The following is a 27898-nucleotide window of genomic DNA, read 5'->3' as shown; positions in this document are numbered from 1 at the left end:
ATTTATTATGTTCTCGAATAAAATAACTTCAAAAGTGTGTGTATCTAGTTTTATGTTGTTAATCAATAGAAAAATAGCATTGAAACCTAAAGTTTAATTTCCCCCCCAGGGGGTCCTCTTTGGATCTAAAGGCTGACACTCTGCCCCCTCTGACAGGCAATTTGAATTACTTGGACTTTGCTTTTCTTATCAGTGAAGGTAGGCTCAAAAGACTTGCCCTTTAATGCCTTAAAACTAATGCTTATTAAGAGAAAGATATGGATTCCCTACTATGTTTCAACACTGGCAATACAAATGTTACATAAATAAAAGTAAGAAGAGGAAGAACTTACCAGGTGTGATGAGGCACCTGTCAGTAAGGATTGGATAAGTTCTGCTATAGTACAACTATTCTCGGGGCACCTGGGTGGCTCAGTTGGTTAAACCTCTGGACTTTGGCTCAGCTCACGATCTCATGTTCGTAGGTCGAGCCCCACGTCAGGCTCTGTACTGACAGCTCAGAGCCTGGAGCCTGCTTCTGATGCTGTGTCTCCCTCTCTTTCTGCCCCTCCCCATCTCATGCTCTGTCTCTCTCTGTATCAAAACTAAATAAAACATTAAAAAAAAAACCAATTCTCAAATCATGGGCTGATGTCCAAAAATAATTCTCAAATCATGGGCTGATGTCCAGTGTGGATCACCTAAGCTAAATAAGGCCACTTCTCAATAAATATTTCCATAATAGTTCTAGGAGGGGAAAGAAGTTACATCAAATTTTAATTGGCTCTTAAAGCTTCTGCATGAGACTCCTTTCTGTCTACCTTTCATGAGCCAAACCAAGTCATAAGGTCATACCTAACTTCAGAGACAGTAGAAAGTGTAACCACACCAATGCATCAAGGAGAAAAGACAGAACATAAGGACTTGAGGGTCTCCTACAGTTAACAAATCAGCCTCTCTAATGAACACCAGGACCATCTGCCAGCTGTATCAAACTCTATTCCCTTACCTTCTTTTATGTTTTTTTTGGAAGACTTATAAATGTATTAAATTATATTTTTTGCTTGTTCTGAAGATCTGGACAAAGCTAGATATGGGTATATGTATAGCTAGAAAGTACTGTTTATAAGGGCACTTTTCCCCCTCTTTACTTACCTTTTTATTTTTCTTTTCTCTTAACTTTATCCCAATACTATATTGACACCTGGCCCAAGTCAAATACATCAATGATAAATACATGGATAAAAGAATTATCTCCACTTTACAAATAAAGAAACTGAATATTAGCAGCTACATTCACTTAAGAAGACGTGGGTATGAGGTGTTAGAGCTGGATTTAGAGCTCAGGGGTTTAAACACTAAGTTGTGTAGCTACTGTGCTTGATAATTACATAGGCTAGTAGAAAAAGACACTAATTGTGAGGTAGTATGACAAATGGCGTGTATGTATAAGAGAAACATATACAAATTACTAAGGAATTATAGAGGGAGTAAAATCTGTCATGTATAGCATTTTGAATGTGATGAAAAATAGTAGGAAGGAAGATTTTATGAAGGAATACTATGCTGGATTTTGACTGAGATCTTGAAGATATGTTTACTATTTTGTTTAAAATTACTTCTTTGACTTTTTGCTAAAAAGCAGACATGTGTTACTAAGGATATAAAAGTACCCAAGGCAGAAGAAGCCTTTGCCCTTCTAGTGACTCTAATCTCATGATATTTGTGCCAGTCAGACACATACAGACAAAAATCACCCTTCAGTAAGAGGCTGGAAGTCTTAGCTACAGCTTTTGGAGGAATAGGTGTGGGTCAGAAAGAGGAGTTTTCATGGGAGTGAAATGAGCAGATGTGACAGGACCACAACCTGCCGAAAGGCCTTTGAGAGCCATGCACCCCAAAGGCTGTCCCAGCCTGTGACCATAGAGCCAGATGACATAGGGCCTGAGTCTCTGCCATGGCCCTTTTCCCCTCTTTTCTAAAGCATCCCCCTGGTAATAGTCTTCCACATTGCTTTTCTGGCAGTCAGAGGGGAAAAAAAAAAAAAAAAAAAAAGCTTGCCAAAGACATACTTACAGACTTATGGCAAGAATCCAGAGAGAAAACACTTAAAATATCAATCTTCCACAGTTAGAAGACTATAAAATTTTACTCCTTCTAAATAAATGGGGGAAAAATCATCTTATCAACAACATACTTTGATTACCTACTAAGTTCAGGTGCTGTTTGCTGCATTTTGGTTAAGGGACAGTGGATGATACAGGAATGGTAGATAAGGATACCTTTAGACATTCTCAGCCCAAAATAAGCAGTCAAGGCACTAAGTTTGTTGACACTCAGAGCAAGGAGAGACATCAATGAAATACAGTGGATACTGGGGTGAGGTTAAAAAACAGTGCTTTCCAGACAAGTGGGAGAGAGTTACCAAAGTGAGGAATTATATCATTGAGAATTATGTTTGGCTGCCTATAATAGAAAACCCAAAAATAACAGTATCTTTAAAAGAGATAGGTTTTATTTCTCTCTCACCAAAAAGTCCATAAATCCATAGAAAAGTATGACCTGATATTTTCCCAGGATCCTCTTTTCATTCTGTCATTGATTCCAGGGGGGAAGATAAATGATCACATACTCAAAGGAATAATGGCTGAGAGTTAAATAAAGAAACTATTTACAGAGGTGTAAAATAGGTTAAAGGCAACAAAAGAGAATGTTGAAGGTTCCAAGGACTAGCCAGGATTTTGGGTTGGGGAGCGGGGGGGTGGGTGGGGAACACTACTATTCTGCTTCAAGGAGTTGGAGTTGTAGCCATTAGGGAAAGGAGGTGTGGCCTTAGAGAAGAAACACAACTACTGCTAAACCTCAGCTCAGCAGAGAAGAGGCAAAGGAAATGAAGTAATAATCAATTTCCCATTGCCCTCCATTTCATTACTTCTCACTAGCCAAACACAACTAGAAGCTACAGGTACAAGCGAGCTCAGGATATACTTCTCAGAGCACACAACAGGGTAAAAAGAGTAAAGAACTGAAATGGAAGAACAAACAGAATAATCGGCACAATTTATCCCTTAGCTTGTACCTCTTAGAATCTGTTCTTGTCTGCTTTTCCATTTTGGGCAATTTAAGTCATAAAATCACTTGGTGCCCCATGATTGGGCAATCAGAGTTTATTTACCAAAACCCAGGTATACACCAAGAGCTACTTTCCAAATTAAGAATAACAATTGGCAGAACAGGGCATGGATCTAACGTAAAACCCAAATGGTTTCCATTGTTATTCTCATGTTAGAGATGGCAGAGATCCCACAAAGTACCTCTGTGTATGACAGTCCCCTTCACCATTGTACCTGTTGGGTTATAAGATTAGGATGCTTGAACTATAGCCTAGACCTGCTGTATAGAATTCTCTTGCTTTGGGCCTTATTCAAAACCGCAGCCTTATATGCTACCTGGTAAATATATTAAGATAACATGCCTGGGGCAACTGGGTGACTCACTCAGTTAAGTGTCCGACTTTAGCACAGGTCGTGTTCTCACCGTCCATGAGTTCCAGCCCCACATCGGGCTCTGTGCTGACAGCTCAAAGCCTGGAGCCTGCTTTAAATTCTGTGTCTCCCTCTTTCTCTGCCATGTCCCCTCATCATGCTCTGTTTCTCTCTCACTTTCAAAAGTAAATAAACATTAAAAAGAATAACATGCCCAAATATTTTATATATTTAGACCAAATTTTACAGAAGTTAATTAAGCATTTCTGTCTTTTTCTTTTTGGAGGGTAATAACAAGTGCAGCACTTTGTCTTTTACTTTAGGAGAGTATCCCCAGACATGCCTCTCTGACAAACCCCAAGAAACTTCATGGACTTTGCAGAACTGCGTGTAACTCACTAAAGCAACTATGGTGTAAACTCCTTACCGGCTTCGGTTAGCATAAGGCAATGCATATGCCTGTATTCTATGGAATGCCACAAATAAACAACAAATATTCTTCCATGCTAGATTAAGACAGAAAGCAAAAGATTTGTCATAGAACTTAACAAGAAAAAGTTAAATAGTGCTGCTGTCCCTGATACATGAAGATACACTGTCTCTGATTATGTTAAGTAGCTGGCAGATAAGACAGTGTTTTTAGGGTAATAGCATAGCATACTAGGGTCAAGGGTATCTATTTATTTGCCCCAGTGAACATATCATGTCCAGAGCATCTGATTAAGGTTGTTATAATCAGCAGTCATTCTCCACAATTCTTCTATTTTTTTCAGTAGTCAAACAGGAAAGTTAAATGGGTATAAAATAGAAATATTTACTCTGTTATCCCTTAAATTCTTAATGGTGTCTGCCATACCCACCAAGAATGTGGTATTACTTTTGATTTAGCATCTTGGGGGAGGATACCATGAGAGGAAATTGTATGGAACATTTCTATAATAATTAGTCACTGCTATAGAATTCCATGGCTAATTAGAGTAATTGTGCCCACTATATCTCTGAAGACACTGGACCTCTGCCACTCTGGGATCCTTAATTCCGTTGCAGCAGACCTTACTGTCTGCTCTAGCCTCATTCCACAGTATAGAGAACCAGTTACTCAGTGTATGTTTGCTTCAAATACTTCAGGACTAGAGAGACAACAGGAGAAACAATCCCAAAGAATTGAGGGTAAGATTGACTTTGCCAAGACTTTGTCTTTCACCTAATCTCCACTAGTCCTTGGTCAGGCTAGTGGACCACATGGTTCCATTCAGAGCCAGTATCTAATAATCACCTATGGTCTGGTTATTTGCTTTTTTTTTTTTCCCCCAGTCACATAATTAAGGGATTAAGCTTCCAGAGAGGACTTGGATGGAGATTCATAGTAAAGAGTTGAGGGCCTTTTCAAGGGTCTTTCCTCGAAAGGGGCTGGCCTTCCTGCCAACTAAGTCACTCTGGTCTGTGAGAAAATTTAAGTTTAGGATTGAGTAAAAGGCCATGAAGCCCACTACAGTACTTCACGTCTTGATTTTGCTCAGCAGACCTGGAATTTTTCTGCTTACCTAAGTCAAACAGCAATTAGGAGGCGGCTCAGTTACTTCATTCTCAGAGCCCTGGGAATAATTAGCCACTGCTCTAGACCTCTGTGGCTAATTAGGGTAATTGTGCCCACTCTGTCTCTAAAGGCACCTGCGACCACCTGACCTTTACCACTCTGGGGCCCCATCGTTTCCACCAGGGAACCTCATTTCCTTGCAGCAGAACTCACTGTCTTCTCTAGCCTACAGAGGACAACACCTTTTCATGAGTTCCAGCGTTCCCCTCAGCGATGTATTCCTTGATGCCTCAGTGAAGAGAATTTCCTGCAAGCTGACAACCGTCTTGGTATAGTATCAATCTCCTCCTTGAGGAGGCCCCAGTTCATCTCTCTGGGCTATGTTTGGACTTAATTCTCATCTGGGACATGGGGTGAACGAGAGACATTGGGAGCGGGTGCCAAAGAGAATCAGCACCTCCTTCGGAAGCACCTGCCCTGGGGAACATCTGTTAATGTTTTGTTTTCTTTGGTTCGTTTCGTTTTATCGTGGCTTTACTTCTTAATGTGGAAGAAGACTGGTTCCCTTAGAAGGAACAAGTGGTTGAAGAGGCAGAATCGTAGGAGGGTTTACCCCATTAGAAAGGTATGTTCAGACAGAGGGTACCTTGGCGGCTCAGGGGATTGTGTCCAACTCTTGATCTCACCTCAGGTCTTGGTCTCAGGGTCATGAGTTCAAGCCCCGCACTTTAAGTATGTTTGGACAGATTTGAGGGTTCAAATTCTCAGCCTCATCTGTACCTTTTCAACCCCAAGGCACATCCGTGAGACCTGTTTTTTTCCTAACCCCCCCTCCTAACTTATCATAAGAGACCTGGTGGGAATGTGCACTGGACTTTTGTGAGTCTGCAGCTTTCACCATCAGGCTCTATCCCTGTTCACACAGTATCTAAATATTGATCAGAGTTTTGAAACTTACTGGCCATCCAGGAGGTAGTGAAAATGAATGTGCTGTGGTTTAAGAGAGGCTTGCATTCAAATCCCTCTTCTATTAGAATGGTTAGTTGTCGAACTAGTTACTTAACTATCTGGGCCTTGTTGGTTTTATTGGTGAAATTTGAGCACTGTTTTTTATCCATGGTAAGTGTAAGGAGTAAATGAGAGGACCCGTGCATGTAATGTTTCTTGTGAAGGTTGTGCTTTATGAACTCTGGAACTCTCCCCTTTCCATCCTTCCCTTTATTTTCCTTTTTTTCCTTTCTTTTGTCTGTTTCCATGTAACTTCACAGAACACTGATGCTGTTGTCCCCGATCTACCTCAAGAATTCAAAACTTTCTAAATTTCCTGCCCTATTAGAAAAATATAAAAATGTTGGAGACACTGTTGTATGTCCTTCTGATATAACCAAACAGGAAAAACATGATGAGTGAAAGTATTAATAAAGCAGTGTGAACATCTTGGGAAAATAATAACTCAAATATTTATGCAAAATTTTGCAACATTAGTTATGTAAACAAAGTGAACCAAGTTTTATTAGAGATCATAAATACTGCAGATTTTAATTATTAATTTTAAGGACACTGTTTCCAAAATATAAATAGGAATTGGAAATATCTAAGAATTTCATTAATTGACTTTATGGTCCATGCCCTTTGGAGGCTAATGCTAAATCTAATAAGTGGATTATTTTTTTAACTTTCTGTTAATATTTCCTCATTAATCATTTGAAAAGAATTAACAGGGCAACAGGGGAAAGATCTTTTCTTTTTTTCTTATTCTTATTTACTATACAAACAGCCATTTGTTTGATTTTAGTTTTATTCAGTGATTCCAAATTGGTCAATAAAATGCTAATGATTACCAACATACTATATTTCTCACTTGGAGATCATCATTTAATTCTAACGAATGTCAGTTGGATACTTGTTAAAACAGCAGGAACTAATTCATATATTTGAGTGAAATAAATAAAGTCTGATTGCATATTTGTTCCACTCAGCTTTGATAACTGGCACTGTTAGAGGTTCTTCATATAAATTACCTTGAAAATGCCTGATAATCAGGTCTTACTGCTCAAACTGACATATCAAAAGTGTCCTGTGCCTAAATATCATTGGTTTGTGTCTACTATAGATGCACTCTAGACTTTGGAAGTCACAATCTGAAATTCTAGGGAAGCTAATGAGACCTGACAAGGCCCCATAGTAGAGACCTCCTGGAGATTATAGATAACTCAGTCTTTTTCCAAAGGGTCTCCTCTTTATACAAGCCTACCCAATCCCAATTCAGAAATCCTCCTAAGATTAAGGGTAATCCCAGAACTTCCCAAGGTGATTTGAGGAAAATGTTTAATTTTCACTTTCAAAGAGACTTCTTTAGGGTCTCTACTTTGAAGATTCTTTTGATTTCTTGGAGACATCTTCACTTTCAGAAATTCATCCTTAAATCTACTTTTAGTCAATCATTCTCAGGGTTTGCTTTCAGAAAATATGACCACCGTCTCTCATTTGTGATAAATTCATGTCACTAACATCCCAATATAGTTTTCCTATCTGCTCTTTGCATGAGATCAGTCTATGTGTATACACCACAGGGTCTTATTTTTGTAGCTCCACTTTATGTTAGCCAAGAAAGTATGGAAAATGAAGAATTTACTTGCTTATCTTGATGTATTGTCAACTATGACATAAAAAACACATGTGAAGTTAGTTTTTTAAATTTACTTTTTAAAATTTTGTGTGATTTCATTACCAGTAATCAGGATCATAGTAGAGTCAAAAATGTAAGTAAATGTAAATGTTAAATGTCAACAATCTATTATTCATAATTGAAGAGAACAGTAAAGAAAGTAAGGATGTCCTATAAATACTTTTAGTAAGTTGAATAAGGACATCTAGTGATTCTCTGGCTGCCTGATTACTTGCTTTTTACACTTGCCAAATACCTCTCTTTATGCATCCTCCTTTAATATATCTCATATTCAGATAGAACATATTTGAAGCAGGTTCTTGAATACAGATTTCACATTTAACAATCCTTCTTCCTAGATAGAGACTTTGTGTGTTTATTAGAGATTAAATAGTCTCTGGTGTCTGGATAAAAACTCAAAAAGAATCGAGTAAGTACAGAACTTTACACAGGGCTCTTTTTGGCAAAGTAGGAAGCAGATGTGAAGATTTCTTTTTTTTTAATTTTTAAAAATATTTATTTATTTTTGAGAGAGAGAGACAGACTGTGAGCAGGGGAGGGGCAGAGAGAAAGGTAGACACAGAATTTGAAGCAGGCTCCGGGCTCTGAGTTGTCAGCACAGCACCCAACGTGTGACCCGAACTTACAAATTGTGAGATCATGACCTGAGCCGAAGTCAGATGCTTAACTGACTGAGCCACCAGGTGCCCCCAGACATGAAGATCTTAATATCGGATTGAAAGGGGGCTTTAATACTTCTTTATTGTACATATAATTTTACTATTACTATTAATAGTTTTTGATTAAAATTTTGACTTTTGTTGGTGGTGGGGGTGGTTATGTTTAAATGAAGTTGCTTTTACAACACCAAAGACTTAATCATCCATTTCCTACATAAAAGGTAGCTACTTTTTTGCATGGACCTCAAGCATATTGTAGTATAGAGATGGAATTTAAGGAAAGGTATTAAGCAGGCTGTGTTGTAGCTTATGAACAAGTAATAAATGGTATCATTTCTCTTGAATGTATCATAGATAAGCTGCTATATATCGATTGCCACTTCAGATAGCTGTGAAATTAGGTGATTAACTAGTTGTTACTTAATCTTCTAATTTCTGTATAAGTCTAATTACATGAAACAGAAGTTGGTGTTTTGATTTTTTACTTTGCTTTTCTGTTTGGAGTGTAATTGTAACTACTGTATTGTAAATGATGGAAAATAATTGCATATGTTAAAAAAATATGAAACTTTATAAAGTAAAAAAATAATAAAATAAAATTTCAAAAAAAAGCTTAAACACACACAAAAAATAATAAATAAAAAAAATTAAAAGCTGTAGAAAAATTTTTTGACTATATTTTTAAACTCCAAAGTGCCAGTGTCAGCAATATTACCACATTCCTATACTTAATGTGCACAATACTCTTATCTCTGACATGACTGACCACCTCATACTGATAAGTTTATGAAAAATCCCAGTTGGTGGATGGTTAATATCAGTTGCTAACTAGTTATCGATGTCTTCACTTATTCAGCTATAAAATAGTTGTTTAATATGTTTTTGTGTACCGAGTCACATATTTGGCATATTTGAATGAGAGGGAAGTGAACTATCATTAATACAGTATTTTTTAATTTTATTTTTTTATTTTAAGGAGAGGGAGAGCACAAGCAGGAGAGAGGGGCAAAAGGAGAAAGTTTTACACTCAGTGTGGAGCCTGACGCAGGGCTCCATCTCATAACCTGAGCTGAAATCAAGAGTTTGATGCTAAATTCACTGAGCCACCCAGGCACTGTAATACAAGTCTTAGCAACAGGGATGATCCTGAAATAGTATTGAATCAGACACAATCAAAGTTTTTAAATGAGGAAAAAGTGAGCACAAGCACGATTAAAGTATATAAGAACAAGAACCCTAAGAGAAAAGTTAAAAGGCTAACTCTGAAAAGCAAATGTTTTTAAAAAGGCAACAGCTAACAAACAGATATATATAGAGCACCTGGTGTGTGCAGAACACCATGCTTGACCTCAGATCACTAATAAGTTCTTTCCCATTTTGTGTAGACGTGTCCCAATGATAGTCATTTATAAATGCATAAGCAATTTGGTTGTTATTCTGTGAGATGGAGAAGAGATAAAAATAAAATCACTTTTCACTTGATGCTCTAGAGAATGAAAAGTTAAAAGAAAGCAATCTTCTAATGCTTGTTTGTACAGCCCGCAGAAGGCCTCGAAGGTTGAAATGTGTATCACATAGTATTTCTGCACTCACTGTAGGTTGAGAATTGCTCTGTGGTTTAAAATAGATGCCGTTAATTGAGTACCTACTATGTGAAAAGGCAGTGTTTATACTTCATGTTTATTAGCAATGATAGAGGCCATTTATATGTATCCTTATTTTACAACAAATGACTCCAAAGTTCAGAGAATTAACCAAATTACCTGAGCTCACGCAGCTGATGAGGGAGTGGGACAAACAGGGAATCTGTATGACCATGCACTTGATGTTGTATCTGCTAAATTCTAGAGCCACCCTCAGAAACATCGTGACGTAATAATAAAAGAACACCTTCAGGGTCTTGGGTGAATCCCTGAGTTGTAATATCACCACCCATTCAATAAACCTATCCACACTTGGAGTTGTTCAAGTATGTCCCAACACATTGGAATATACTCTTCTTCATTTCTTCAGACACAAATCATCATGTTAATGTAACAGGAAAATTGCTAACTGCACTCCGTTTTTTCTATACACACCTTTTCCCCCCTATGATCTAAGAGCACCTCTGAAACAGTACCTTATTGGTATTTAAAATCTTAATGTCAAGACTGAGTCACTAACGAGTAGGGTGACTCCCAGTTAGTTGCAGTCCATAATTTCTCATCCTTATTTACTCCCATTCCAAAGACGTTACACACATTTAAAAATCCATTTCACTTAATATAATTTATTAGAGGTAAAAATCACTTGGGCTAAAACTAGACTCAACAATATTAATCCACTAAAGAATATAAATAACTGCAAAGTGTTGGTGTTGTAATTACAGAACCTTCATATATTTTCATATAATTATAGGAATTTCCAAAGTTTTTGTCTTGAAAGCAATATATGCCCAATTATCATGGGAAAAATTAGTCTTAATTCTCTAAAAATATGGAATGTCTACTATGTGCCAAGCCCTGAACAGGTAGAGATGAATAAATAAAATATGTACAGTCCCCGGACACAGAGGTTACAGACATGAAACAGATATCCATAAGTAAGTATATAATTACAGAATATTACAGTGCAAAGAAAATAAGGGGAGAATAATAAATAATAATAATAATAATAATAATAATAATGTGAGAGCCATTATAGATTGAGGAATTATAGAAAATATAATAGAAAATAGCATTTCAGGTAAGCACTGGAGGATAAGTCAGAATAGACAGATGAAGAACGGCAAGTGGAGTGGGCTAGGCAGACCCTATGTGACATTTGTTTGGCACATTTATCTGTTGGAGCCTGTGACCCAGGCAGAAGCTGGAGCAAGATGATGTCACTTAAATACGCAAAGGCCAGATTCCACAGATTTTAGGCCTAGCATATTAAGGACTTGTTTATTATACTAAGGGAAAGACATTAAGGTTTTTAAACATGGGATTGAGATAATTTGATTTCGATCACAGAATCTAATTACTCACAGGATTTAATTAAAACATTACAAATGTGCATAACAATATATGGATTATGTTGATTGTCTATAAGTTTTCATACTTGTCTTTATCTTTCCTTCCTCCTATGTCTTACCCATTGGTCAGCACAGAGGGGCCTAACTAAAGTTTTGATTCTGTGTAATGACCAATCAGACCTGATACTTATAGTTCCTTTGATGTTCAGTCTCTCTGGGATGAAAACAGTCATCACGCTTCCCTCTCTACTCCCTGATTATTCTCTCCCTAATGGCATCATTTGGATATGTCCAAGGTTCTAGCCAGCTGGGTGACTTCATGGGGGGAAGACGGAAGTGTGGTAACTCTCAGATTCTCTTCCTTCTCCAGCCCTCTCCCTCCACCCTGTCTTCGACACTATATTTTCCGTTCCCCAAAAGAGAAAAAGCCAGGTTTTTGTGTTACTTCCCTTCTGTCAAGTCTTCTTAACACCAGGAAGCAGCACTAAGTGCCATTACATAGAAAAACTTTTTTCAATAATAGGAAATACTACAAAATGAGTTCTAATCCCTTCCCTCTTATAAAAATAAAGGTGGAGGTGGAAGAATTCCAATGATTCTTTCTCAACAAAATTCACTACCAAGAGATAGTCTCCCTGTAAAATCCCCTCATGGTTGAGGGGAAAAATATTTTCCATATTTCTTGGTCTTCATTCTGCAACAAATTCCATTTCCACAACTCACTCCCTAGATCTTGAGTGTAAACGTCATGTAATCAGAAAGGCAGAAGAGAAAAGCTCTTTAACAATTTTTAAAGTACTACATGCTGTTTATATAACTTGTGGAGATTGTCTAGAACAGAGATGAAGGTGGTTTGCCCTAAAATGGCAGCAGAGGATGAGTGAGATGGAAGAGAAAGGACAGTGAGACACAGCAATAGATAAGGGAAGGAAGTATCGAATATTTTACTATAAATCTAAACTAAAAAATTAATGCACCCCTCAATTCTTCAAAATTTATATATATATATATATATATATATATATATATATATATATATATTAAATGTTTAAAAAATATTTGAATTCCAATCCACCACACCAGGAAGAACAAGCCTCTTCTTAGCATTAAAACATTTAAGGAAATTTTCTTATATTTGTTAAGAACTTTGGAAGGACTATCTTCTGCTATTCCTCTGATTTAATTTTTTTAAACCTAAAATATTTAGAACATACACTCCTCCATGGGTGATAATAATGAAACAAATTGTCAATTTTCATGGCCGAATTACTATTAAGTCCCCATGTTTTTATGTTTATACTATTTTATTCACAATCATGTTTTCCCATTGCTGTGTATGTGAGCCATAGTATCAAAAATGTACTTTCTGATTTACATGTAAACTTTATCAGAATTTGAATAATTAAACATATTATCTATCACCTAATAGTTCAAATTTTAAGGGGAAGAAATCACATGTTACATATACAATCAGGTGGATTCTATAGGATGTCAAACATGAGTAATGGAAGGTTAAAAACTTACATATCAGGTTAGTCAAAAAGTGTTTCTTGAACACTGATGGTACTGTTCTAGACACTCCAGTTATAGTAATGAAAAAAACAAACACAACTAAAGCCTTGCCACCATGGAGTTTATAATCCAATGTGGGGAGACATGTAATAAAATACATAATTTTTCATATTCAAAACTAATAAGTGCTTTAGAAAGTAATAAAGCAGGGAAGGTGGGTTGAGAACCCTGGACAAGTATGTATCTACATTTTTAAAAAATTTATTTATTTATTTTTGAGAGGGGAGAGATGGGAAGTGAGAGAGTGAGAGAGAAGGAGAATCCAGAGCAAGCTCCAGGCTGGGATGTCAGGGCAGAGCCCAATGTGCACCCATGAACCATGACAGGAGCCAAAGTCAGACGCTTAACTCACTAAGCCACCCAGGAACCCCTTTAGTTATGACTTTACATGGACAAGCTTAGGGAAGTCTCATTAGGAAGTGCCACTTGGCAAAGATTGAAGGAAGTCAGAGAGCAAGCCTGTGAGCATCTAGAAGAAGAGAATTCCAGGAAGACATAGCAAGTGTAAAAGCCCTGAGGGGAATGTGGCTTGTGTAGGGGGCAGCGAGACCCCCTGGGCAGAGCAGAAAGAGGAGGTGAGTGGAGTGAAGGGAAGCTGGATGATGTAGAGCCATCCATATGTACCAGACAGGGAGCCTCACTGCAAAGCTCATCCACATTGTCACTGTCTGAATCTCACAAATATGTTAAGAGAGTAGATACCAAAAGCTATCTATGCAATGTGTGGTGAGTTTAACAAAAATGGCTTTCTTCTAGACATGACAGGCATTTCCATGTGTCTCACCTAGTTTTTCTTTCAAATATTTTTGCATTATCCATGCACAAGGCACTAGTCTCCTGGTGAGTGAAAATTATGTAATCCTGACTCATTGACTCAGTTACACTCAAATCTCAGGTCTTTAAAAGCATCTGGGAAACCTATTAAGAATATGTATTACAGGATCCCATCCCCACAGATACTGATTCAGAGGTTTGGGAGTGGGAGCAACAATAACAACAACAACAACAACAGTCTTCATATTAAGAGACACTCTAGTTCACTTTGATTAAGGCAGTCTAGGGGTCACAGATGAAGACTTACTTATCCAAGTGGTGTGTTGTACCTTCAAAACAGCAACAGATTACACATCCTCAGAACTGGGCTTCCACTTGAGAAAACATTATTATTCTTCCAGAACATTGGGGTCTTTGTTAGTTTAGTGCCTGTCCTCCCAACTAGAGGAAGTTAAACTGATAAAGTTTACACCTGACATACTTCTCCATGATGTAGAAGGCAAGATGCTTGCTGAGAACGAGAAGGAAGGAAATAAAGGGCTGGGAGAGTGAAATTTAGGAAATAGATACAGCACAGGAGAGGTCAACGGTGCAAGAAGGAAAACTGCAGTAAAATAACCTTGTTGAACCAACCATCTGTGCTAGGTTCTGTTGCACAGGATGCTCATAAAATTCTTTCACATTCCGCAAAGAAGTGTGTACAGCCCATTAATTGAGTAACCAGAACTTTAGATGAGATATAACTTGTCCTTGGTTATTCAGGTAGAAAAAGATAAAACTGAGCTTCAAATCCACATCCATCTACGTCTAAAGCTATGTCCCATCAATCGTCCTTTCTGCCTGCCTTGGGAACAGTAGAACAATTTTCAAACAGAAGAGTACCTCCAGCTGTATAAGAAAGTTTTTACATTGGGTTTTAAATTGCATTCTCCACATACTGGCTTTTGTCCTACACTTTTAATTGAAATATGGTTGACATGTGATATTATGTCCTACTCTTTTCAAATCTCATTTTCCATCTCAGTTCTTTAGAGAGAAGTTCCATGTTCCTCACGTCTACCGTATCCACGGCTAGTTCTGAAGTATTGTGGGCGCTTCCAGCTGTCATTAAATCCTCATAGAAATACTTAGATCTTTAACATAGTTGGTACTCACTAATAGGTGATCTTGAGTATATTACTAAACCTCTGTGTGCCTCATTTTCCCCATCTGTCAAATGAAGATAACCATGGTACTAATTCATAGAGTAGTTATATGAAATGTATGTATGTACACATATACATAGTGTATGTATGCCTGTGTGCATATGTATATATATACATATATATGTAAATGCTTCAAATTATGCATGGTAAATGGTAAGTATTATATAATGTATGCATCATCATTATCATCACCATCATCATCTGTAGTTTATAATTATATTGAATTGACTCCACGGCATTTGTGTTTCTTATTTTCTAGATTATATTGCTTTCAGTAAAAATTTACCTTTTCTCTAATTAAAAATATAAAAATAAAGTCTATTTATACCACAATTTTACATAAAAGAGCTAGTTGTCAATATTTTTTCACTAAAAGGAAAATGTTTCTACATATATAATTTAATATATAAAAGTATATCATATTTCTAATACTTTATAGAATAGAGAGCATAAGCCCTAAGAACTGATCCTGACTCATGTTCTTTTAGAGAATTTATAGCAAAGCCTTTTAATTTGCCTTGGAAAGTTTTCTAAAGGTGACATTTTACATTTAAACTAGAATGGAACATATGGACTTTTTTTTTCCTCAGGAAGTACAGAGGAAAAGACTCCCCAGACTTGGGGAGTATTGCAAAATATTATTTTACCACCTATCCAAACAGTTCTAAGCTTGTTTCCCAGCCTGGACTGATAAACAAGGATTGTCTTTCTCTTGGTCAGGTGACTAATCAAGTGACCTACAGGACCAAGAAGAGTTAGAGGTCACTCCAGTAGGCTCTTTAAAAAGGCAATTATTAGAGGTGCCTGGGTGGCTCAGTGGGTTAAGCATTAGACTCTTGATTTTGGCTTAGGTCATGATCTCACAGTCATGAGCTAGAGCTCCACGTTGGGCTCAGTGATGAGTGTGAAACCTGCTTACGATTCTCTCTCCCTCTACCTCCCCCCCATTATAATTCAATAAAGGGAAAAATTTTCCCCCACCCCCAAAAAAGGGCAATCATTCAACTACCTGGATTTGTGAGGCACCTGGGTAGCTCTGTCAGTTGAGTCTCTGACTCTTGATTTCAGCTCAGTCCCTGATCCCAGGGCCATGGGACTGAGGCCTTGCATAGGCCCCAGGTGCAGGGTGAGGCCTGCTCGAGATTCCTTCTCTCCCTTTGCCCCTCTCTCACGTTTGCTCTCTCTCTCTCTCAAATAATTTTTTTAAAAAAGAGAATGATGGATTTATATAAGAACTAAGCTCTAAAGCACAAGTACAAGAAATATTTTAATAATAATTCAATAAAGGGAAAAATTATATCTTAATTTAATCTAATAACTATTTTTAGATTGAACTGATGCTGAACTTCCAGAATACACACTATACATTCAAATAATTTCTGAATCTTGTTAAATACTTTCTAATGATGATGAGTACTTTGAATCCATTGCAATATCATGTTTCTGTGTTTAGATGGTGATGATATGACAATGAAAGATAGGAAATCATATTTTACTCTATTTAGCTATTGAATTCAAAAGAATTAAGTTGTCTGAAAGTAATGAATTAAAATGAACACTTCCTAAGTTATAAGGAGCAAAAATAAACTACATAAAAGCCTTCCCTTACTTCTCAAAAGTTAAAATTAATTGATTTTCACATTTTAGTGTGTTATATCAACATATATTGGCTTCAACTGGACAGAACTTTTAGAAATATTAATTTGGTCAGTAACCAGTTCTGTGGATATCAATAAATCATTCATCTTCTCCAAACTCCAAATTCTGTGTCTGTAAAGTGGGATAACAATTTCCTCCATCCGTAATTGTTTCAAGACATAAATATAATGCATGTGATATGCCTATTATTATATTTAATAATTATTATATTTACTAATATAAATATTAGTAATTATTGTGTTTAGAAAGAAACAGAAAAGTATAAGCTGTAAATGAAATTTTTTTGCTGACATGCAACTAAAATAGGGAAATATTTCTTTTAATTATTTTAATGTTTATTTATTTTTGAGACAGAGAGAGAGAGAACACCAGTAGTAGAGGGGCAGAGAGAGAGAGGAGACACAGAATCTGAAGCAGGCTCCAGGCTCTGAGCAGTCAGCATGACGCCCAATGTGGGGCTCGAACCCACGAAGTGTAAGATCATGACCTGAGCCAAAGTCAGTAGCTTAATCAACTGAGCCATTCAGGAACCCTGGGAAATATTTTTTGAAAAAATTAATGCCTTCCCCCTTTTACTGTTAGTTTTGCCTTTATTCAATTATATATGGAGATTTCCAATAATGGAATAAAATTTATTTTCACTTTTAATCTGTTTTCTGATTTTTATTAAAATCTTACTGGACAGTGAATAAGAATATTTAGCTTACTCTCATATAGTGTTGTTTAAAGTCCAAATATAAATCTACAAAGTTGTAATCATGTATAGAATATAGTATACATATCAACTTCTCTTTATTCCATCTGACTAAGTTAAAAAAAAAAAAAAAGAACCCTAGGTAAATCAGCTTGATTGTTCAGAATACTTCATTCACAAGGCAGCGGTGCCTTATTTCCCTTTCCAGTATTGATAAAAAATGTCTTAGTAATATTCTCTAATCATTGGAGAGAACTGTCCTGTGTGACTGAGTACAGAACCAAGGGGAAAACACATACTCCCACTAACTTCCCAAGGTTCATATATTGGGCTGTGTTTGGCTTCAGGCATTCACCCACAGTGCCTTCAGAGCCACTGTTGCATTGGTTCTCAAAATTACTTATAAATTTTGGATCAAGGAACCTCACCATGCAATAAGGAAGACACAAATGAAGAATGGGAAAAGAAATGGAAAATCCTGAAGGACAAAATGAGAGGTATAAATACTGTTGGCTGAAAAACCGAGAAACAAAGGAAGCCATAGTTGTGAACATATTGAGCACATTTTCATTTCCAGCATACCATTTCGTTCTAAGGAGAAACAAGGTACTAAGGAGAAATGGCTAATTGAAGGGCTATAGAAGAAAAGTGCAAAATAATCTAGAATATTTTACGGTGCCGCAAAGTTTTATAAAGTGCTCAAAAGATGACAGAACCATGTCAAACACACAAAGGGCTTTCAATAGCTAAATCTCCAACAGTTATTTAAAATTCTGTATTTTAAAAATCTGTATTGTCCTTGTTAATACAAAATAAATAAATAAGAGAAGAAAAATATCTTCCTTACAATGAAGTGGAAAAATTATACTCATAAAATTCTTTTTAAAATCATAAAAATAATAAATTCAAAAAATAAATCATTATCAGTGTATGCTAAAACTAAAAAAGCTTGGCGGAGGATAGAATACAGTTTCAGTGTATGTCATAACTAATCATTACCAGTTATAAGGAAGACGGCAACTTTCAGTGAAGCCTGACAAACAACACCTTACCGAAAGTCACCAAAGTTAACATGACCGAATAATTGCAAACTGGCATCATATGTCTTCTATTGTGATGCCCTGAGATGGACAAGAAGTCACCTGTATTCCTGATAAAAACATATGACTTGCATCCATCCATGAGGCAATAACAACAACAAAACCAAAGTAAGGAACATTCAATAAAGCCATTGGCTAGTGCTCTTAAGAAAGGCCAGTATCATAAATGGAAAAAGGTGATGAACAATTCCAGAATAAATGAGAGCTATGAGACATGAAGCTTTGGTTAGAACAAAAATTTTCTATGGGATTTTATTGGGACAATTGGCAAGATTTGTATACAAATAGTAAAGTAATAGTATTTTAACAATATCAAATATTTTATAATAGCACTGTATATAAAGGAATGTCCTTTTTTATTTTTTTATGTTTATTTATTTTTGAGAATCAGGAAGACAGAGAGAGAGAGAGAGAGAGAGAGAGAGAGAGAGAGAGAGAGAGAGAGAGAGAGAGCGCGCATGAGCAGGGGCAGGGCAGAGAGAGAGGGAAACACAGAATCTGAAACCGGTTCCAGGCTCTGAGCTGTCAGCAGAGTTTGAACTTGGGAGCCATGAGATCATGACCTGAGCCAAAGTCGGACTCTACCCAACTGAGCCACCTAGGTGGTCCTAAAGGAATGTCCTTTTTATTTTATTTATTTATTTATTTATTTATTTATTTATTTTTATTTAAAATTTTTAAAATTTATTTTTGAGAGAGAGAAAGAGAGAAACAGCGTGAGCAGGAGCAGGTAAAGGTCAGAGAGAGAGGGAGACACAGAATCTGAAGAGCTGTCAGCACAGAGCCTGACTAGGGGCTCAAAACCATGAACGGTGAGATCATGACCTGAGCTGAAGCCAGATGCTCAACCAACTGAGCCGCCCAGGCACCTGAGGAATGTCCTTTTTAAAGAACACACAGAAACTGAAATATCTAGAGGTAAGCATGTATGATATTTTAATTTGCCCTAAAATTGTCGAGCAGAAATATGTGTACACACACACACACACACACACACACACACACAGAATAAATGGGACAAAAGCTAACAATTGGTAAATGTGGGTAAAGAAAATAAGGAGTTTCATTAAAGTGTTCTTTGCAACTTTTTAATTCACTTGTAATTTTTTAAAATTAAAAGTTCAAAGGAAGAAAGAACAAAGGAGTGAGAGATACTTTTCATTCATCCTCAATTTACTTGGTACCTTACCCAAGACTGGGAGTGGAGTCTGTCAAACAAAGGGAAAACGATACATTTTTAATCCTGGCACCATGAATACCTCCTGTCCATCTCCCTAAAAGAGGTGTTTCCAATAAAATGTTACTCATGTATATAGTTATCAAAATGTTCAACATTTTGTCATTTTCATGCACTCTATTTTGCTATGAAAATAGTAATAATTACTCTAAAATTGAGAGTGCCTAAGAATTTCCCAAGAAGTTTGTCAAAATGAACTTTCCTAGCCCTATTCCCCAGAAATGCTGCTTCTGTAAATGTGCTGTGGGCACAAGCATCTGTGTCGTTAATAAGCGCTCACTCTGGGCGATTCTGAAAGAGATCCTCACAAACTCCCTGGAGAGAAGTGCTGAAGTGCGTGTGAACTCCCTCCCGGTAGAAGCCAGCCAGAGTCTCGCTTCTGCACAGGCGTAAGTGCAAGCAGTCAGCTGGAGACTGAAGAAAGATTTCTCCTGAATCCCAGGGAGCAACCGATCTGGAGCAGAGAGAGATAGAATCGACTCAATTTTGATTTTATGCTCTACGACCCAACAATGAATTTCTTCTGCCCTCAACAAAGCATTTTGAACAATTTCCTTACGAAGTCCTCATTATCTTCTTTCCATGGCTAGATATAAATTAGGGTTTACATGTGTGTTAGAGATTAGAATTTATAGTCATTCCCTTTTTAGCAATTAAAAATACTGGATAATTACAAATAATAAATGCCTGTGAACCTGCCATTTAACTTCACGTTATTGACATTTTTGTGATTGTTTTCTTTTTTATAAAAAATTGTTTCTGGGGCACCTGGGCGGCTCAGTCAGTTAAGTGTTCCAATTTCGGCTCAGGTCATGATCTCACCCTTGGTGGGTTCAAGTTCCGCATCGGGCTCAGTGCTGACAGCTCAGAGCCTGGAGCCAGCTCCCTCTCTCTGCCCTTCTGCTCACACTCTGTGTCTCTATCAAAAATAAATGATCGCTAAAAAAATTGTTTAGGTTGAAGTTAAAATCCTTTTTTTAAAATTTTTCAATGTTTTATTTATTTTTGAGAGAGAGACAGCATGAGCAGGGGAGGTCCAAAAGAGAGAAGGAGACACAGAATCCAAAGAGAGGCTCCAGGCTCTGAGCTAGCTGCCAGCACAGAGCCTGACGCAGGGCTCAAACCCACAAACCGTGAGATCATGACCTGAGCCGAAGCTGGACGCTTAAGTGACTGAGCCACCCAGGTGCCCTGAAGTTAGAATTCTTATCATTTGACCCTCCAGGTCTCATTCCGATACCACATTCCCATCCCCAAGAGACAACTATCATTTGCGATGTAAAGACTTCCAGTTCATTTTCTTTACATATATAGATATATTCTCAGAGACAATACATGACATTTTAAGTATTTTTCTTATTTACATAAATGACATCATCTTATGTGTTACATTTTGATATTTGATTTTGTCAGCCAAAATATTTTTTAACTATTCATGTTGATAAAGATAATTCTAGTTCAATCAACATGCATTTAAAATAAATGTAACTTAAAATGACACACTAAGAAAAATCTGGCTTAAAACAATGTATATTTTTTAATCTCACGATTTCCATGAGAAATCCAGAATCTAGCCATAACCTACCTGGTGCTCTACTCAGAGTCTACCAGCTTAAATCAAGGTGACAGTGAAAAGTATAGGCTCATTTAGAGACTGATGTGCTCTTCTTCTTTTTAAATAATTTTTTTTAGTGTTTATTTATTTTTGAGAGACAGAATGTGAGCAGCAGAAGGGCGGAGAGAGGAGACACAGAATCCAAAGACAGGCTCTAGGCTCTGGGCTTTCAGCACAGAGCCCAATACGGGGCTCGAACTCACAAACTGTGAGATCATGACTTGAAGATCGAGGTGCTCTTCTATGCTGATATAGTTGTTGGCAGAATTCAGATTCTTCAGTTGTAAGGTTGAGGACAGCAGTTCCCTTTCACATGACCTTCTCCACTGGCAGTTAGCAACAGAACATCTTAATTCTTCAAGGTCGACGTGGCTATCTTCTGATGTGTGGCAGGTAAGACTGAATGCCAAATACACAGGCAGTCCTCTCTTTTATATTTTGGAACTATAAAATATATATAAAATATAAAAATAATAGCGCAAGCTGAAACCATGCAGAGTGATCTTAACTAGCAGCAATAAATTATAATTCTCATTATTATTTTTCTGTTCTTAAAAAATTATGTCAAAACTTTTGTCAAAACATTGACAACTCTCTTACTGTAAGTTAAAAATACATAAAAATATTTTAAAATAGCAAAACTAAAATATATTTAGAGCTGTAATTTCACAGTAGAAATGTGCAGAATTTATGTCTGATTTCTGTGTAAAAGAATATAAAACATCTTATCAAAAGTACTTTGAACAATGCTTGCCTTCTTCTCATCATATAATTTATTTTATGGACCAAGGATCTTTTCTGTACCTTGGTAGAATGCCATAGTCTTTTCTAAGTTTGAGTCAGCTTCCAAAATGTTAACCTTTGTACCTTCAATATTATAAGCAGCCTCTAAGAGTTCCTTGAATACAAGGTGTTCAGTCCGTCTCTTCCTCGGGATGCCTTCTTGCCTTCCAGCAAGGCCCCTCCCATCATCTGCATCCATCAGTTCACATTTACTAGGTTCTTCATTGTGCATAACGAGAACCTCTCCTTATGGCCATTTTTTAATTTGGTATCTTCCTTCCAAAAGTTCTTAATAGGGTTGTGTTCCAACAATGATCTGTCTCATCAACATTCAATATTTGATAATCATTGTAACCACCTCACCCCGTACTGGGAATCTGGTTGCAAATTTTACAGTTGCATTCTTATCAGCTCTAGTAACCCTGCCAATATTAATGTTAATCATTTTACTCAACTTCTAAAACAATGAAACCAGCCTCTAATGGCAGTAAAATTTACTCCTTCAGCCTCAGTAACTATCTTCTATTTTTCTTTCCAATGAGGCAGCCAAATTCAATGCTTTGGCCTGAAATGCTAGACAAACTAAATGAGATTGTTATTATTATAACAGCCTTTAATCCAAAGTAGAAGTAAGCACTCCATTTTTAGTGTAATTTTAATGTTTTGACAAAAGTTTTGACATAATTTTTTAAGAACAGAAAAATAATTTTGCCTTTTAAAATTACACTGAAATAATTTTGCCTTTTAAAAAATAATTTCATTGCATTTTTTCAATGTCATTGAAATGTCATTGAAAAAGTACTTTCATGCAGGGATAAGTTTTCTCCTATTTTTAGTCTGTTGTCTCTATTTTCAAATATTTAATCAAATTCAATCTTACTCCCAGAGTTTTCACTTTTCATTTCTTTGCTATACTTTAATCTTTGTTAGTCAACTCCCTCTATTCATTATCCATTTCTGTAAAATGCTGCATGATTTATTGCAGGGAGACCAGGAGACAATACAACTACATGCTTTACTCTCTGTGCATGAAGTGACTGACCAGTTACCAACAGGCTTTGAAAGAAAGTCAGTGATTGGTCACTGATCATGATATGCATCAACTACTTACATAGTAACATGTACACTGAAGAAGTAGCAGCAAATTTTGTATTTTTGCAATGACCACAACTAATATATAGTAGACTATTTAGATCGTTACTATAGTGAATTAAGTTTGTGCATATCAGAATTGTGCAAAGCAAGGACTAACTGAATATTGTCACCTGACCACAATGGGGACATTCTGTCATCTCTACCATATTCTGTTGGTTAGACATAAGTGATAGGTCTGCTCACACTCAACGAGTGGGGATTATACAGAGCATAACATCAGAGTAGGGAGAGGGGGTGATTATGGAGGCCTTCTCAGAATTCTCCCTACGCTAGCGTTTATAATTTTACTAGATTCTGCTTAATTATGTAGCATGATACATTCCTACCAGGAGTAAATGAGGGTTGCTGCCTCTTCACAATTTCATTGAAACTTGGTATTATCACATATTTATTTTTGCCAGTTCAGTAACTGAAAAGCATGATCATTATTTGAAATTGCACTTACTTGTCATTAAAATTTAGTGATTTTTATGTTTTTAGACAATCTGCTTCCTCTCCTTTGATTTACCTATATGCATTGATTATTTTCCTATTGTTCATAGTTTTCACTTTACTTCCTAGGAGTAGTTTATGTAATCTAGATAGTAATTCATGGTATATTACATATGATGAAAATATACCTTCCCAGTCTGATCTGTACCTTTAATCTTGTTAATCATGTCATTAATTGTATAGAAATTTTAATCTGAATGCATTAAAATTGACCAGTCTTCCCCTTTGTGCAATTTTAAAAATGCTGCTCAAGCCCTAAACCAATACCATTATTTTTTCTTCACAAAAAACAACACCAAAGTATAGAATTAACAATTGGTTGCTAAATCAATGAAAATTATTATAAATGTGTCACAATAACTCCTTTCGATTCTAAATATCCAGAATTAAAATTTCACATCAAAAGCAAACATAAAATTAGGAGGAGTTAAAACAAATCATTATTTTCTATATTAACTGTATTCTCCAAAACAATAAGTAATGCATTATGACAGCAATCCTTTCTGATAGAATGTAGGCAGAAGATACCAAAGACAATTTCAGATTGAGCAAAAAAGGAATATGACTGAGGTACTTTGGCAAATTTACACCCAAAGTTAAATGAAAAGTGCTACTATTTATTCGTAAAATCTTGAATGCCTTAGAATGGCAACATTATTATAAAAATTGTCCACTACAAGCTTAAAAGTATCACTCTCAAGTTTGGCCTGGACAATTTCTTTCCTAGAATATGAGCTCTGTTTTCTTTTCTTCTTTTTCTTTCCAAGTAGGTTAATACAAAAGCACTTCAGATAATAAGAAAGCCAAAGGATTGAGTCTTTTCATCAGAACATGAAATGGAAATGCTGCAAAATTAAAGATAGAGATCTGTTTATTTGTATAGAGACAAATTAAAAATGCATCTGTAAAACAAAGCAGTCAGCTCTTTTGTAGTTGGTGTTCATCTGAGCTAATCTAAAGCACACGCACGTGCGCACGTGCACACACACACACACACTATATATGAAATCTTCCCATTAAAAAGTAATTAGAAATGACTTTTAAAAATAGCCTCCCAAATGCCCATTGTGTAATTTCCGACAACCCCTTCATCTTATCAAGTTTTTTGTTAAAACTGTCATTATACTAACTGGGTTGTGCTCCTTTTTTTGTTTCTACTAAATGGTTCTAGGGAAAAAAATTATTCTCCTAGGTTTAAAGTAAGTTTAACTTATTTAATACATATTGTTTCACCTAGAAAATATGCACACCTTTAAAAGTCTATTTCTGTTACCTATGTACTCAGTATCAATATGCAAAGAGAACACTGTAATTCCGCAAGAATTTCCACACGGATCCTCTTAACAAACCCAAAGTCTAGATATCTGGTAATATAACCTGAGGCTGCAGACTTCTATAACCCAACCTACTGCCTTGTGGATTGCAGTTTATTCCCTGTGGGCAATACATCAACATCTGAAAACCTGAGTGGAAGTTTTAAAAGGAAAAATTTTTTCAGACATAAAAACTTCAAAATCAACCTCCAGATGGTTTCAATGCATTTTAAAATTTCAACCTCAGAAATTCTCTGTAGGATTTTCTATCTTTTTAATTCTTTGGTCTAAGAAATGTTCAATGAGTGTTTTCTATTGCTCTCTTTGAATTTTCCTTATATTTTCATAGCTAGCATTTATTAATGACCATATATTTTTGAAATCTCATTAAAGAGCAAAAAGTGCAGGTGTAAGAAGTCTCTTCTAAGATGTAGTCTCTCACTGAGAGACAGAAATGCCTGAGAATGAAGAATTGCCACAGGATTACAATAGTTTGGGGAATGGAGACAAGCTCTCGGCACTAGCTCCTCTAAGTATACCCCCCCTTCTCCTGTGGCCGGGGCGGGGCCGGGCAACTTCAAGGGAAGATAGACTCCTATGCCCTCAAACCTCTAGTTTTGTAGGGCCAAAGAAAATCCCAGTAGAAAATGAGGGAGAGGAATGTTCAGGGTCTTTGACCCCTTGGTTCCCTTATAAACACAGGACCAGAAGTCACTGCTCCTGCCCAGGTAGCCAGCTTCTCCTCCTCCCAGGTTCCTAGAGCAGCTCCCCAGCCCCTTTCAGCCTGAAGGGTGGTAACAACTTTGCAACTTTACTTGCTCTCTTGTTCCACTATCTTTACGGTTCCTCTACACCCACACTTTTTGAAATAAATTGCCTCTTTGTAGATAAACTCATCTTCAATCATCTTATTTTTAAGTATTCTATGTTTTGTTGGGTCTCTTGATACATTAACAAGAAATTAATCTCATTAAAATCAATCATTCTTGGGGCACCTGGGTGGCTCAGTTGATTAAGTGTCAGGCTTCGGCTCAGGTCCTGATCTCGTGGTTCTTGAGTTCGAGCTGAACATCAGGCTCTGTGTGGACAGCTTGGAACCTGAAGGAGAGAAAGGATGGCTGTGAGAAGGAAACTGTGAGTGGTACAGGAACTCCTCTGGTATGAAGTGCTAATAAGAGCTCCTTGAAGAGTCTGGCCTGAGGGGTTCAGAACCATTTGAGAAATTTATGTGGACTACGGATCTACTGCTGGACAAATGTCACCAAGGACCTCCTGAGCTGTCACAGTTCTGAGAGAACATGAGGAGGAAAGGAAGGAAGTAACTTGTGCTTTCTACGCAGAATAAGAGCAACCAGCTTGGCTGACTCATGGACATGGGGAGTAGGAAGTGATTTTTGTCCTTGAAATTTGATCCTCTACAGGCAAGGGACTCAGGTGGAGGAGGATAAGCAGACACCTTCTCAACATTTGATCGTGGGCTTCAAAACAGATTTGAGTCTTGTCCTAAAATGTGCTGGATCCAGCTTGAAAGCATGCATCATCTCCCAGTTCCTATCCTTGTTGAATCCTATTTCTAATATATTCATCACAGCATAGTTGACTAAGGCACACAGGATCAGATGTAGCCTGGCTCTTACCAGGGAGTGCCTAGAAGGAACAGGAGATGAGCCTTCTCCAGGTAGAAATCACCTGCCCAAGGTAAAAACTCTCCTAAAAAGGGTCTCCCAGTTACGTTGATCCACCTTCCTGGGGAAAGAAATTAGGGGTTGGATTAGGGGAAGAGTCTTTGAGTCTTGAAGTTATAGGGGCCTAGATACTGCCAGTAAATACCATATCAATTTTCTCACTGACTTCTTTAAGAAAGAGACACATTATGAACCCACTTAATGAATAAATATTAAAATTTCCTATGAAATAAGTCAACCACTATTCTGGGTACAAAGGGTCCAACACTGTATGATATAGACAAAAAACCCCTGCCTCATGGAACTTATATTCAGTGAGAAAAGACAAACAACAAACGAGATTAGTAAGTTAGGTATGTAGTACATTCTAATGGGGGTAAGTCCTAAAGGGAAACTGAGAAGGGGTCTAAGGAAGAAGTAAAGGAGGGAAATGGGTCGACAACTGGAAGAAGAGGGTCCCAAGCATAGCAAACAAATTCAAAGGCCCTCAACAGAAGTCTGATGTTCCAGGAACACCAAGTGGCCAGTGCAGCCAGAATGGAGTGCACTAGATAGGACACAACAAAAGAAGAGGTCAGGAAACAAAGGAGCCGAGATGTGGTGAGGCCATTGTAAGGGCCCTGGCTTGTACATGTAGTGAGATGGGGGCAATGACAAAGAGGTGACACTTTGAAGACCACCCTGGCTGCCATGTTGAGGATGGCTGCAGAATGCCAAGGGCTGAAGCAGGACACCTGTTTGGAGGTCACTCAAATAGCACAGAGACTTGGTGGTGTGGACAGGGTGTTAATAGGTGAGGTGGTGAGATCCAGTCCGATTTCGGCTGTGTTTTGGATGCAGGGACTGCAGGTCGTGATAGCCCAACCCTTGATCCACTTTCTCCTGTGCCAGAGGGAGACTCTTGCACAATGTCTGACCCATATCTGCTTGGAAAGCAGCTTATGTAGATTTGCTGAGGGTAGCAAATTACACCAGTTGAAAAAGATCCTTAATAGGAGGAAAACCATTATTCGTAGGGTTAGCATCCTCTCAGTGGAAGATTTGTTTTCATCAAACTTATATTTCCTAATGATGTCGTGGTATACAGGAGAACAAAACTTACATAAATCTTTCAAAGGGGTTATGGAGTGCTATTCATCAAGCATTTGTTTTTCTGAGAGCATTATTATTATCTGAGTTGAGGGTTAGGGCTAACAGAGTGAGAACACTGAAGGAATTTTCCCTAGTGCTGTGGATGTCTTATCCACTACCAGGCAAAGGCATGATGCTG

Source organism: Suricata suricatta, chromosome 7 (genome assembly GCF_006229205.1).
Source record: "Suricata suricatta isolate VVHF042 chromosome 7, meerkat_22Aug2017_6uvM2_HiC, whole genome shotgun sequence".
Lineage (NCBI taxonomy): Eukaryota > Metazoa > Chordata > Mammalia > Carnivora > Herpestidae > Suricata > Suricata suricatta.
This window is presented reverse-complemented; position numbering follows the sequence as displayed.